The sequence below is a fragment of the Pyrus communis genome, chromosome 7, assembly GCF_041283825.1.
Source record: "Pyrus communis isolate YQ-2024b chromosome 7, ASM4128382v1, whole genome shotgun sequence".
Classification (NCBI taxonomy): Eukaryota; Viridiplantae; Streptophyta; class Magnoliopsida; order Rosales; family Rosaceae; genus Pyrus; species Pyrus communis.
The window spans coordinates 13,184,369-13,197,820 of NC_142571.1; the positions used below are offsets into that span (position 1 = coordinate 13,184,369).

Genomic DNA, 13,452 nt, shown 5'->3' on the forward strand with positions numbered 1-13,452 from the left:
CAACCAAGCCATTCTACCTTCATCCGCACCACATTTGGAGAAGCAACACCAAGGAACTCTTCAAGGACTTCAACATCAGTTTTGCTTCAAGGGTTTCTCCTTCTTAATCTTATGTTCGCTCATGTTATTTATTTTTATGTTAAATCTTTGTAAACATGAAGTGTAACTAATCCTCCTCTAGGGATTCGATGTAACCTTGCAAAGTTTGCCATGTAATTAAGTTAGAATGCTCAGTTTGTCTATCTATTTCTTGTTTCATTCTCTGATTTAATGGTGACTTAGTGTGTTGATTTTAATGTTTGATCATCATTTGAATTAATCACTAAGTTGTGTAGCCAAGATTAAGACACACATCATGCATAATCTTGGTAGATATGTGAATGAATGAAGGGAGTGTTTAGCACACATCCTGCCGAGTTTTTCCCTTTGGTTTTATGAAAGTTTCTTGTACATTACATAATCTTGATTATGAACCAAAGTTGCACATCACAATTAGGTTCATGATTAGAGACATTTGATCAAATCCACACATCATATGGTTGATCATATCCAAGTGAAACAAACTCAAGAAATAGGTAGATGAATGAGTATAAACTAACTTGACAAACATGGACTTAGTTGAGCAATGGTGAAACCGAATCCCTAGTTTCATCTCCATTGGTACTATCTCATTCTATTAGTTGCTGATTCATTTAGTTGTGTTTACTTCTTTTATTTATGCTTTCAAGAAACAACAACAAATCTGCTCAATTTGATTAGTTTGGTTCATTTCATAGAAGTTCTTGCAAAACAAGTGATTACATAGGTCCAATTAGTCCCTGTGGATTCGACACCCTTACTTGTGCCATTATATTAAACATATTCTAGCATTAGGAAGGAATATTACATCAACAAAAATGGCGCCGTTGCCGGGGACTGATTTCAGTCACTTGTAATTGCTTGTTTGCTTGTTTGCTATTTTGATTAGTGTCAAGGTTCATAACTTGTCAAATTGATAACTGGAAGTTGATTTAAGTTGCATACAATTTCATGTGTGGAAAAGAATCCCTTAGCCATTCAATTATCCATTGGTTTACATCAATTTGCTTTACAATCTGCTTTCGTTATAATCTGTCCATTTAATTGCATTTCGTCCAAATACAATTTCTCCCCATATTTTGTTAAGTTTTAGGCTTAGAATCTGTCTTATCTTGTGTTTTGAAGCATTTTGAGTCAAGCTCAAACCTAATTTTCGTCCAAAATTGAGTTTAGTGTCAAAACTGCCCAGTTTGTGTTTTTAGGCAGTTTTGAGAGTTTTTAGCTTGTTTTGAGTCTTGTGAATCTGTTTTGAGTCCATTGAGTCCTTTCAAACGTTTTTAAGTTTATTTTTGTTCATTTCATTGTTGTTTGCTAGTAGATTTTCATTCACAATTGTGTTATTTTATTTCAGGTAGTATATGTCAAATAAACTTGTTGAGTTAGGCCAAAGAATTGAACGGTTGAAGTGCCACACTTTGGACAATTTTGTGCCATCAAGTTCATCCTTTAGCCGTGAGGAAGAGGAAGGGAATTCACCTAGTTCAACAAGTAAAGAATCTGAGCAATTTAATTGGGAAAGAGAAGAAGAGATGGCGGGCAACGAAGATGAACTTCGAGCTTTGGAGGACTTTGCTCAACCAATCATACCAAATTCACCTTCATGCATCTTGCTGCCCACAGAAGCTAGAAACTATGATCTCAAATCTTCACATTTTCATATGTTTCCCTCATTTTATGGCTTACCTAATGAAGACCCTTTAGCTCATATTAAAGAATTTTACAATGTTGTGAGTGGTTTACCTTTGCAGGGAGTGAGTGAAGCGAATTTGAGGATGAGAGTGTTTCCTTACACCTTGAAAGATAAGGCCAAGAGTTGGTTGATGACTCTAACACCAGGTTCCCTCACCACATGGGATGCCGTGGCTAAGAAGTTCTTGGAGAAGTTCTTTTCCACTCAAAAGACAGCCACATTAAGGGGACAAATCTTCAACTTCAAACAAGATGATGGAGAACCTTTCAATGAGTGTTGGGAGCGTTTTAAAGGCCTCTTGATACAATGTCCACACCATGGGTTACCTTTTCACTTACAAATGCAAATTTTCTATGATGGACTAACCCAAACTTGTCAATCAACTGTTGATAATGCAGCAGGTGGAGCATTGAAGAAAAAGAATGCTCAAGAGTCATATAACATTTATGAGATGTTGGGGTCTAATGCTCAACACAAAGATTTAAGGGGTAAGAAAGTTGGAGTCTATGAAAGGAAGCTTGAATCCGTGCTCAACATGGTGCCAAAAGCAAATGAAGTGTGTGCCATTTGCAACATACCAAGCCATCCTACTCACCAATGTCCATCTAGGGAGGCTTATCCCGAGTATGTTCAAGAGCAAGTGAACCTAATGAATTCTTACAATCAAAGACCAAGGAATGATATGTATTCCAATACATATAACCCGAGTTGGAGAGACCATCCCAACCTTTCATGGAAGAACAACAATTAATTCCAAACTTTCCAACCAAAACCTGCCACTACCCTTGAGGATACGGTTAAGTTGTTAGCCCAAAACACTTTGCAATTCCAACATTCCACAAATAGCACTCTCCAACAACATTCAGCAGCCCTAACCAAAATGGAGACACAATTGGGGCAGATTGCAGATGCCTTGAACCAAAGAGAGGTTGGGAAGTTTCCAAGCCAACCCGTGATACTCCAAAGGAACCAAGAGCACGCCAAAGCAATCACTACACTTAGAAGTGGTAAGGTTATTGATAATAGAGTTGGCAATGAAGTTACTAATGAATATGATCATGTGAATGCAGGTGTCACTCAAGGAGACAATGAGAAATCAATTGAGGAACCAAGCCATGCCACTTCCTCACTAGAAGCACCAAATCTTCACAAGGCCGAGAAACCATACACTCCACCAATACCATTCCCTGGAAGACTTGCCAAGAGCAAGCAGGATAAGTCATTCAAAGAAATTTTTGATATACTAAGCAAAGTGACTGTTAACTTACCTTTGCTTGATGTCATTAGGAACATGCCGGCATATGGGAAGTTCTTCAAGGAGTTAAACAGCTACAAAAGGAAGTATGGACCACATGAGAAGGTAGTGGTGTCTGAGAATGTGAGTGCAGTTTTGCAAAGAAAACTTCCACCAAAACTCAAGGATCCAGGCAGTTTCTCTATCAACATCACCATAGGGGACAAGAAAGTAGAGAAGGCAATGCTTGATTTGGGTGCTAGCATCAACTTAATGCCTTATTCAGTGTACCTTCAACTAGGTTTGGGAGATTTGAAAGCCACCACCATTTCATTACAACTTGCAGACAGATCAGTTAAATATCCAAGAGGTATAGTTGAAGATATCCTAGTTCAAGTTGATAAACTAATATTGCCTGCAGATTTTGTAGTGTTGGACATGGAAGAAGCTCCTATACATGATCGTGAGTTGCCAATATTGCTTGGGAGACCTTTCATGGCCACGGCCAAGACCATCATTGATGTGCAAAATGGACTCCTCACTATGACAGTGTTAGGAGAGACAGTTCAATTCAAAGTGTTTGAATCTTTTGCTCATCCTTCTTCATCTCTTGATTGTTATGCCATTGATGTGCTTGATTCACTTGTATTCTCTAAGTTCTTGCAGGCACAATCGAATGAACCCTTACAAACTGTTTTGAGTCAATCTCAAGATGAGTTTGATGAAGAAGATGCACTCATGGAAGAAGTAGCTGCCTTGGAAGCATTGGCATTGTATCCTTTGAATGTTTCACCTATTGTAGAGCCTTTAGAACCATCAATGTCACATCTAACTCCTTCCACTATTAAGGCACCAAAACTTGAACTTAAACCACTTCCACCACATCTAAAATATGCATATCTAGCTGAATTTGAAACTCTTCCAATTATCATAGCTTCTGATCTCACCCCAAATGAAGAAGATAAACTAATTAGGGTGTTAAAAGAGTTCAAATCAGTTTTTGGTTGGTCTATTGCAGATATCAAGGGAATAAGCCCTACCATGTGCATGCATAGGATTCTTTTGGAGGAAGGGGCAAAGTCAACTCGTGAGCCCCAAAGAAGACTCAATCCACACATGAAGGAGGTCGTGAGGAATGAGGTGTTGAAATTGTTAGATGTGGGGATCATATATCCCATTTCTGATAGCAAATGGGTGAGTGCTATTCAAGTGGTACCTAAGAAGGTGGGAATCACTGTGATGAGAAATGAAAACAATGAGCTTGTGCCCACAAAGCCCACGGCCAGTTGGCGTGTTTGCACCGATTACAGGAAGTTGAATTCTAACACTAGAAAAGATTACTTTCCTATGCTTTTCATAGATCAAATGCTTGAGAGATTGGCAGGTTACTCACATTATTGTTTTCTGGATGGATACTCAGGTTACAATCAAATTGCAATCGCTCCGGAGGATCAAGAGAAAACAACCTTTACTTGCCCTTTTGGCACATTTGCATACAGGAGAATGCCTTTTGGACTTTGCAATGCTCCAGCAACATTCCAAAGATGCATGTTGGCCATCTTTTCTGACATGGTAGAAAGATTCATTGAGGTATTTATGGATGACTTCTCAGTGTTTGGTTCCTCTTTTGATGAATGTCTTAACCATCTATCGTTAGTACTTCAAAGATGTCAGGAAACAAATTTGGTTCTCAATTGGGAAAAGTGCCAATTTATGGTGAAACAAGGAATTGTGTTGGGGCATGTAATCTCTAGCAAAGGAATGGAGGTAGACAAAGCCAAAATTGACGTCATCACCAATATGGTAGCCCCCACCACTGTGAAGGGAGTAAGAAGTTTTTTGGGCCATGCGGGTTTTTATCGTCGTTTCATTAAGAACTTTTCAATGATCACTCGTCCATTATGCAATCTGTTAGCTAAAGATGTTGTATTTCATTTTGATAAGGCTTGTATGGATGCATTCAATACTTTGAAAAATGAACTAACCTCGGCCCCTATTATTATGGCACCAGATTGGTCGTTACCTTTCGAATTAATGTGTGATGCCTCTGACTATGCTGTTGGTGCAGTTTTAGGGCAAAGGGTGAACAAGCTTCCACATGTGATCTACTATGCAAGCCGGACTCTGCATGATGCTTGATAGGAGCATATTCATGCGACTTAAATGGCCTGTTCTCGTGCATTTACGTTATGTTTCTTTAGTTATTTTAGTTTTAAGCTATTTTCGTGTGTTTGTAGGTCCAAAGGGCTAAAGGAGCAAAAAGATGCATTTTGGAGACTTTTGGAGCACTTTTGGGCTAAGGATGGATAGCTTATGCTTGGCCCCAAAGTGTTGGACGAAATTGAAGACCTAATTGAAGACCAAAGTGTTGGAACCTTGTTCCCTTTAGTTTTAGGACATTTAAACCTTTCCAATTTCCTTAGCCGTGCATAACATTCCAACATTCCACTCCTTCATTTCAGCCACACTCCCACATATCATTACTTATCATCACCACTTATCATATCATAACCACATATCATATCACTCATCACTTATCACTTATCACTTATCATCATCACTTATCATATCACTTATCATAATCACTTATCACTTATCATCATCACTTATCACTTATCACTTATCATCATCACTTATCACTTATCACTTAACATGCATAACACACATCCATTCTAACACATTGTCATTGCACATGCATTTCCTTCATTAATTAACCCACATGCACCCTTTATTCTTTCATCATTTCAGCCATCTTCCACACCCTTTAATCATTCAAACATTCACCCACATGCATTTCTAACCCACATGCACCCTAGATTCTAATCACCCATTCACATTTAATCATTCATTCCCATCAGATTTCTAGCATATTCACATGCATTCCATCCTTTAAAACATTGCACATGCACTCCACATGCATTCATCCTAGCTGTCATGTTTCCCCTTTCATCATTCCCTCACATTCTTTAAATCAGCCAACACATGCATCCACCTTTCTCCCATCAGATTTCCAACATTGCACATGCATTCCCCTTACAATTTCAGCCATCCTAGCTGTTTTGCACATGCATTCACTTAACCTAGCTGTCATGTTCCCTCTCCCATCCATTCATCTCCCTATAAAAACCATACACACTTCACACAACATTCATTCACACTCATTCACACACAATTCACTCTTCCATATTCCAGAAATTCGTCAAAACCTCTCCACACCCTTGCAGCAGCCACCAAAACACTTTTCTCCTCCATTGCAGCCATTCCAACCACTCCCCAAACCATTCACACCATCAAACTATCCTTAGACCTTGTGCTACAACGAAGAGGAAGATAAGAGGGCCTAAACGTTCATACAATTCAAGTTTGAGTTGTTGGAATGTTTAGGTGTTTCTTTGATTTCAATGTTTAATTTCAATACTCTTTGTTTTGTACGAATGAGGAATGGAAGAGAAGAGGGCCTAAACGTTCATACAATTCAAGTTTGAGTTGTTGGAATGTTTAGGTGTTTCTTTGATTCCAATGTTTAAATTCAACTAAACCCCCCTTTCGAAATATATGTTTATGCTTGCATTTTGATTTGATTACTTCTAATTGCGTTTCATAAGTTGTGGATTCAATTTGTTTAACCGTTTGATTGATAACTTATTTATGTATGTTTATTGAGAATGCGCGCTTAATTTTCATGCATGAATATGACGCTAGAATATAAGTGAGTTTCACCTAATAGTTATGATGCGAGTTTTATACGCGCACAAATTAAACCCTCTTTTTGTCAAATTGTAGTATAGGTGCAAGTAGGGATCGTTCTGGACCGGGGATTAGGAGGGATTGTTAATCTCTTGGAAACTGACTTAAAAACGTAAAAACAATATAAAACACTAAACTAGACTCAAAGAATTCAAAAATACTTTAAAACATAAACTAAACAGATTCTAACAAGTTCAAAAGACTCAAAACTCTTAAAAACACAAACTAAATTGATTTCTAACTAATTTGACATTAAAGTAAAGGGGGATTTAGGTTTTGACAAAATTAAACTAAATGAACAAATTGCAATTAAAACAAAATGTAAATATGAATGTGAATAAAATATGGATGATGGAATAGCCAAGGGGTTCTTCTCCACACATGTTACACTTGCATACAAGATTGATTCTCAGTTGGTCTTTCGATAAATTATGAAACTCAATGCTCCAAGTTAATTAGGTCCGCTTAAATTAACTTTCAGATTTCCCTAGATTCGTTGGATTGAATGGAATACGCATTACAACCAAATTATTCTTAATCAAAGTCCCTAACTATGGAATACGCATGATAGAGACATTCAACAAAGATCATTAAGTTCAACGGAAATCATAAACATCGACGAGGCATTCGTTACTATGGAATACGCATGAAACTTATGCCAAGAATTCGTTTAACGCGATTGTGTATAAGCAACCTCCACTACTTGTGAATATAAGTTCATTACGATTAGGTGAAATTCACTTATATTCTAGCGTCATATTTATGCATGAAAATTAAGCGCGCATTCTTAATAAACATTCATAAATAAGTTATCAATCAAACGGTTAAACAAATTGAATCCACAACTTATTAAATTCCAACCAAAAGTAATCAATTCATAATGCAAGCATAAACATGTATTTTGAATCACCCCCTAGCTAAAGGGGGTTTAGTTCCTCATAACTTTGAAATCAAAGAAACACCTAAACATTCCAACAACTCAAACTTGAATTGTATGAACGTTTAGGCACTCTTCTCTTCCATTCCTCATACGTACAAAACAAAGAGAATTAAATTTAAACTTTGAAATCAAAGAAACACCTAAACATTCCAACAACTCACACTTGAATTGTATGAACGTTTAGGCCCTCTTATCTTCCTCGTTGTTGTAGCACAAGGTCTAAGGTGAGGTTTGGGGGATTATGGAAATGGATGAGGAGTGGTGTTTGGATTATAAGGGAATGGATGGGAAGCTCACGGCTAGGGAAGGGAGAATGTGTTTGTAATGTGTTGTGTATGAAATGAGATGTCCATGAATGAATGAATGCAAGGGTATTTATAGGAGTAGTGGAGGGAACATATGGCTATGTCATTTGTAGGTGAAGTAGGTGGATGTTGTAGGTGAAGTACATGTGTTTAAATGGTTGAAATGTGTAGATGATTATGAGTGATAAGTGATAAGTGTATGATATGTTAAGTGATAAGTGAATGATTATGATAAGTGATAAATGAATGTATGATATGATAAGTGGTGAATGATAAGTGGTAGTGTTTAAGTATTTAAAATAGGGAACAAAGCCCTTCCTTGCATGGCAAGGAAGGGAGACACAAGGAAACACACGACAATGTCCTAAGGTTGCTAGGAATGTTGTTTTTGTGTTCTAAAATGCGTAGGAGTTTTCAATGATGCTCAAACATGAGGTCTTTTTAGGATTTAACTTTCCTACTTCAAGTCTTCAATTTCATCCATCCTTTTGGCTCCAAGCATATGATATCCATTCCAATCTCTAATTTGCTCCAAAAGGCTCCAAAAGGCATCCTTTTGCATACTTTGCCCTTAGAACCTGAAAACACACAAAAGAAGCATAAAGAACTAAAATAACTAAAGAAACATAACGTAAATGTACGAGAACAAGCCATTTAAGTCGCATAAATATGCTCCTATCAAATACCCCCACACTTAGCTTTTGCTAGTCCTCGAGCAAAACAGAAAAACAAAACAAAAAGAACAAAACACAACCTACACCTTCCAACAATCGTATCAGGGACTTCCAATGCACATGACAAATTAAAAATCATTATTCTCACAGATTTGAGCCATCTTTACACTTAAGTACATTCTTACTCATAGTCACCACATACTAGTTCACAATTAAGCATTTAAAACCATGTTTTGAATGTAGTAACATGCCTTAGAGAATTCCCTCAATTTCTTACTAGATGTACTCTCGTTTTTCACACAGATTTTCTGACTACACACCCTACACTAGGTATATGTGAGAAGATTGATGTAAACATGTAGACGAACACTCACATATGTTATAATAAGGAAAGCATTTTCTGGAGTTAATAAGCATGTTTAGATAGGATCTCATGAATGGAATGCTACTACTTAGACGCGAGAACCAGTGACACCATAAGCCCATACCAAGTTCAAACTCCACAAATTGAAATACACAACACTCAAGATAGAAGTCAAGGGTTGTAACGGGGCTTGGGGTATGTGGATAACAAATAAGGGATATGGATTACAAAGGTTTTTAAAGAAATAGTGAGCAAAGCATTTGAATCAACTTAGAATTCACTTTTGAATGAAAACTCAACTTTTGAACAAAAAGGGAGAGTTTAGACAATTTACACCCAGAATTGGTGTTTTGGAACCTTTCTTCAATCACTTATTCTTTCATTTTTTTCTTTTCTCTTTTTTTTTTTTTTTCTTTTCTTTTGAATCTCAGAACATCAACACTTAAACATTCTCTCCCCCACACTTATTTTCTTTCATAATGTAACTCAAAAGGAATTCAATTAAGTCATGCTCACTATCTTTTAAGAACAAGGGTGGGGATTGTCCTAAACTAGGCTAGGTGAGGAAAATGTGGGTAAACAAAGAATAAAGGCTCAACGGGGTTAAAACTTACAACATATACGAAGTATGGGAAGTAAGGCTATTTGGCTATGGTGGTGGTCACTACACAACTTCTTCTTGAATATGTGTTATGCAAATCAATAACATGCTTTGAATGAAATGGGCATGAGTTCTAGCATTTGGAACTATATGATGAAACGCCTTCTAAGTAGTAACCAAGCAAAGAATAATGAGATCATGCAACGACTTTAGAAAACAAGAAATCACAGATTAAACTCTCCAAAGAACGTTATAGGCTCAAGTCTCTCAGGGTTGTAGCGTTTGTTTGAGTTCCTTCCTTCAAGCATGTTACAAAAACGAATTTTTTTTTTCTTTTATGATTGCATGTGAAGTCATACATTATAACCATAACCAAGCATATACCAAGAGTAAATCATACTTTTCTCTATGTTTATAACTCTTTCTAACCGTCATGCAATTATAAACCAAATCCTTATCATTGTGTTGGAAGGTACCCTAAGACACAAACACACAAAAACGACTCAAAACACTCTTTTTAGGGTTTTTAAAACAAATTTTTCAAATTTTTATGTGATTTTCGGAGTTATAAAACAAAACACACTAAAACACTCTAAAACAACTTAAAAACACCTTAAAACAGCAAGGAACAACATTTATGGGTGATAAAATCCCACGAATTTGCATTAAATAAACTTAGTTACCCCCCCCCCCCCCCCCACACTTAAATCAAACATTGTCCTCAATGTTTTAAGCATATGGTTCACACAAAACATAAGTAAACACACAAAAAACATTTAAACATACTAAACATGGCAGAATGTAATTAACAAAGAGAAGAGTTTAGAGACGCAAATCTGGTTATAGAGTGTAAATTCCATCTTCTCCTTGGTAATTGCATTGAGGCTTTTGATCTTTGTGATTCCACAGGCTTACTCTTGAACTGGTTTCTGCCCATCGTTGATTTTCCTTTGTGCTACTTCTTGAACTGGGCAGCATGATGGTTCATTTGGTCTCCCCCGAAGGTCTGAGCTTACCCCTTTGGTCTGTTTCTTTGTTCAATCTTTCCAATTCGTATTGAAAAGGGTTGGAGGATAACTCAGCCTATGTTTGTCTCCACATGCTTCAATGTATCATTTTCACTTGCCTTACTCGCTCCCCTTTGCAGAAGTGGTCCCTTCTCCGGAAGTGTATCAACCGTTGAAGATGACTACTCGAGAGCAACGCTAGGTAAGCAATCAGGAATAGATTCCAGGCAGTTGGCTCCAGATCGGAAGACTGACTCCAAGTGCCGGCTGATTGCTTCTTTTACTTTGCCATGCGAGTAAGAACAAGGACAAAGAAAAAGACAGGGAAAGAGCATGATATGAGATACTTTTGCTTTTGATCTTGATGATATGAGATACCTTTGCTTTTGAAGAAGCGGTGAATGAATCAGCACATGTATTTGTTGTGCTGTTTCCTCCTGGGTCATCTGTACTCCAGGCATCTGGTATCATCTTTGGGGAAGAAGAAAGAATTGAGTATTTTGAAAGGCTTTGCTGGGAGTGCGCCCTCAGAGGTGAGGGAGAGGTGGGCATTTTCTTCAGGTTTGCCCTGCCATAAAAGACGAAGGTCGACATATATAGAGATAATATCAAGTGGTGGTACTTTTTACCCTTGTCGACAAACGTTTTGATCCCGCAATTCCGGCTTTTTGAAATAGTGGCGCCTCTTTGATCTCTGATAGGAGCATATTTATGCGCCTTAGTTAGCTAGTTCTTATGCATTTTTGTTATGTTTTCTTCGTTAAAGTAGTCTTTTAAGCTACTTTCATGTGTTTTCAGGTTTAAAGGACATATTACATGAAATGATGCAATTTGGAGTTTTTGGAGCAAAATTGAGCTGGAATGTGGTGTATGCAAATGGAGCACATGGAATGGACGAGGTTGAAGGTCAAAGGAGCTTAAGAAATGAAGAAATGAAAGTGAAGAGCAAAGAAGTCGGAATTGGCAACCAAAGTTTCTAAAGTTGGAAGTTTCTATTCTTGGAGGTTTCCATTTTCGTGAGTTTCTATTCTTGGCTTTGGGCTTTTAGATGACCTAAACCCTAACTCCTTGTGGACCCTAAGCCCATGCCGCACCTAAACCCTAATCCTAGCCCACTTAATCAGCCGCACCCTAGGGCCTAATCATTTAATTTCTGCCAAGTTAAACCCTAATCCATCTACCCTAAGCCCATGCCGCACCTAATGTTCTATAAACCCTATTTTCTGGTGGATTTCCAACCCTTGCCGCACCCAAACCCTAGCCCATTTGTCTAACCTGATTTCTGTAGGGTTTGGCTGCCTATATATATATGTTTTACCACCTTGCCGCAGATATCACCCTCTCCAAAAATCAGAAATTCGTCAAAATATATTCATCCCCCTTGCCGCAGCCTTCCTCCACCAATCTGCCATATTTTCACCCTTTGCCGCAACCCCCATGTCCTCTAAACACTACCATATCATTCCTTACCTACTCATCCATCTAAATAACCCCTAGAACCTGTCCTAGTTCTTGTGCCGCAGACAAGAGGAGGAGAGAAAGCTTGGGACGTTCATGCCATTCTATTGAGGATTGCTGGAACGTTTTAGGTGTTGTCTTTCCGTTGAATTCCATGTTTAATTTTGATATTCTTTGTGTTGTGAGTATGAGGAACTAAACCCCCCTTGGTTAGGGGGGAATTCGAAACCATGTGCATGCTTGCAATATGATTTGATTACATTCAGTTGTTATTTCATAAGTTATGGATTCAATTCGTTCATCTATTTGATTGATAACTTATTTGTGTATGTTGATTGAGAGTGCACGCTTAGTTTTCATGCATGAATATGATGCTAGATTATGAGGGAGTTTCACCTAATAGTTACAATCTTATAATCATAAGTAGTGAAGGTTGCTTGAAAACAATCGCGTTGAATGAATTCTTAGCATAAGTTTCATGCAATTCATAGTAACGAATGCTTCGTCAATGCTTATGTTTTTTTTATAGAACTTAATGATTCTTGCTTGTATCTCTATTATGCAATTCATATAGGGAACTTGTAGGGAATGTTTTGAGTTGTCGTATGCAATCATCCAACTTAATAACTTGTGGAAAAACTGAGGGTTAATTAGTGCAATTCACGGTTAATCTGGGGCGTTGAGTATTTATAATTTATTGGAAGAACAACTGAAAATCGTTTTGTTTGCAAGCGTGACATGTGTGGAGAAGAACCTCCTAACTAGCCTTTTATCCATCCTTTTTATCCAAAAACATTCTACACTCTGTTTAGTTTAAAGTTTCTGTTTTATGTTAAATTTTCGTCCAAAACAAATCCCCCTTTAATTTGAAGTCTTAGATTAGTTAGAAAGTGTTTTGATTTGTGTTTCTAAGTATTTTGATTCAAGTTTTCACCCAATTTCGTCCAAATTAGTGTAGGTGCTCAAAACTGCCCAGAAAGTGGTTTTTAGGCAGTTTTGAGTCTTCTAGTTGCTGTTTTGGTTTTTAGGTTTGTTTAAGTGTTTTAACTTTTAGTTTTGCATTCTTTGAGTCGAGTTTAGTGTTTTAAACTTTGTTTTTGAGTTTTTAAGTCAGTTTCCAAGTGTTTAGCAATCCCTCCTAATCCCCGGTCTAGAACGATCCCTACTTACATCTTTACTACAATTTGACAAAAAGAGGGTTTAATTTGTGTGCTTATTTATTTCGCATCAAATTTTTGGCGCCGTTGCTGGGGATTAGCAACTTTGCTAATCCCTTGGATTGTTATTTTCTGTTTACTTTATTTTTGTTAAGTCTCTGACCTAGTTTTGTTTTCCTTGTTTTAGGTATTAGTGT

At 37.4% G+C, this 13,452-nt stretch overlaps 1 non-coding gene across 1 annotated transcript; it reads right to left on the bottom strand.

Moving 5' to 3' along the window:
• Positions 1-1,981: 1,981 nt before the first annotated feature.
• On the bottom strand, positions 1,982-2,092 carry LOC148695741 (small nucleolar RNA R71). Its single transcript, XR_015964955.1, has one exon. It is a non-coding gene; the product is annotated as a small nucleolar RNA R71 (small nucleolar RNA).
• Between the last annotated feature and the right edge of the window lie 11,360 nt (positions 2,093-13,452).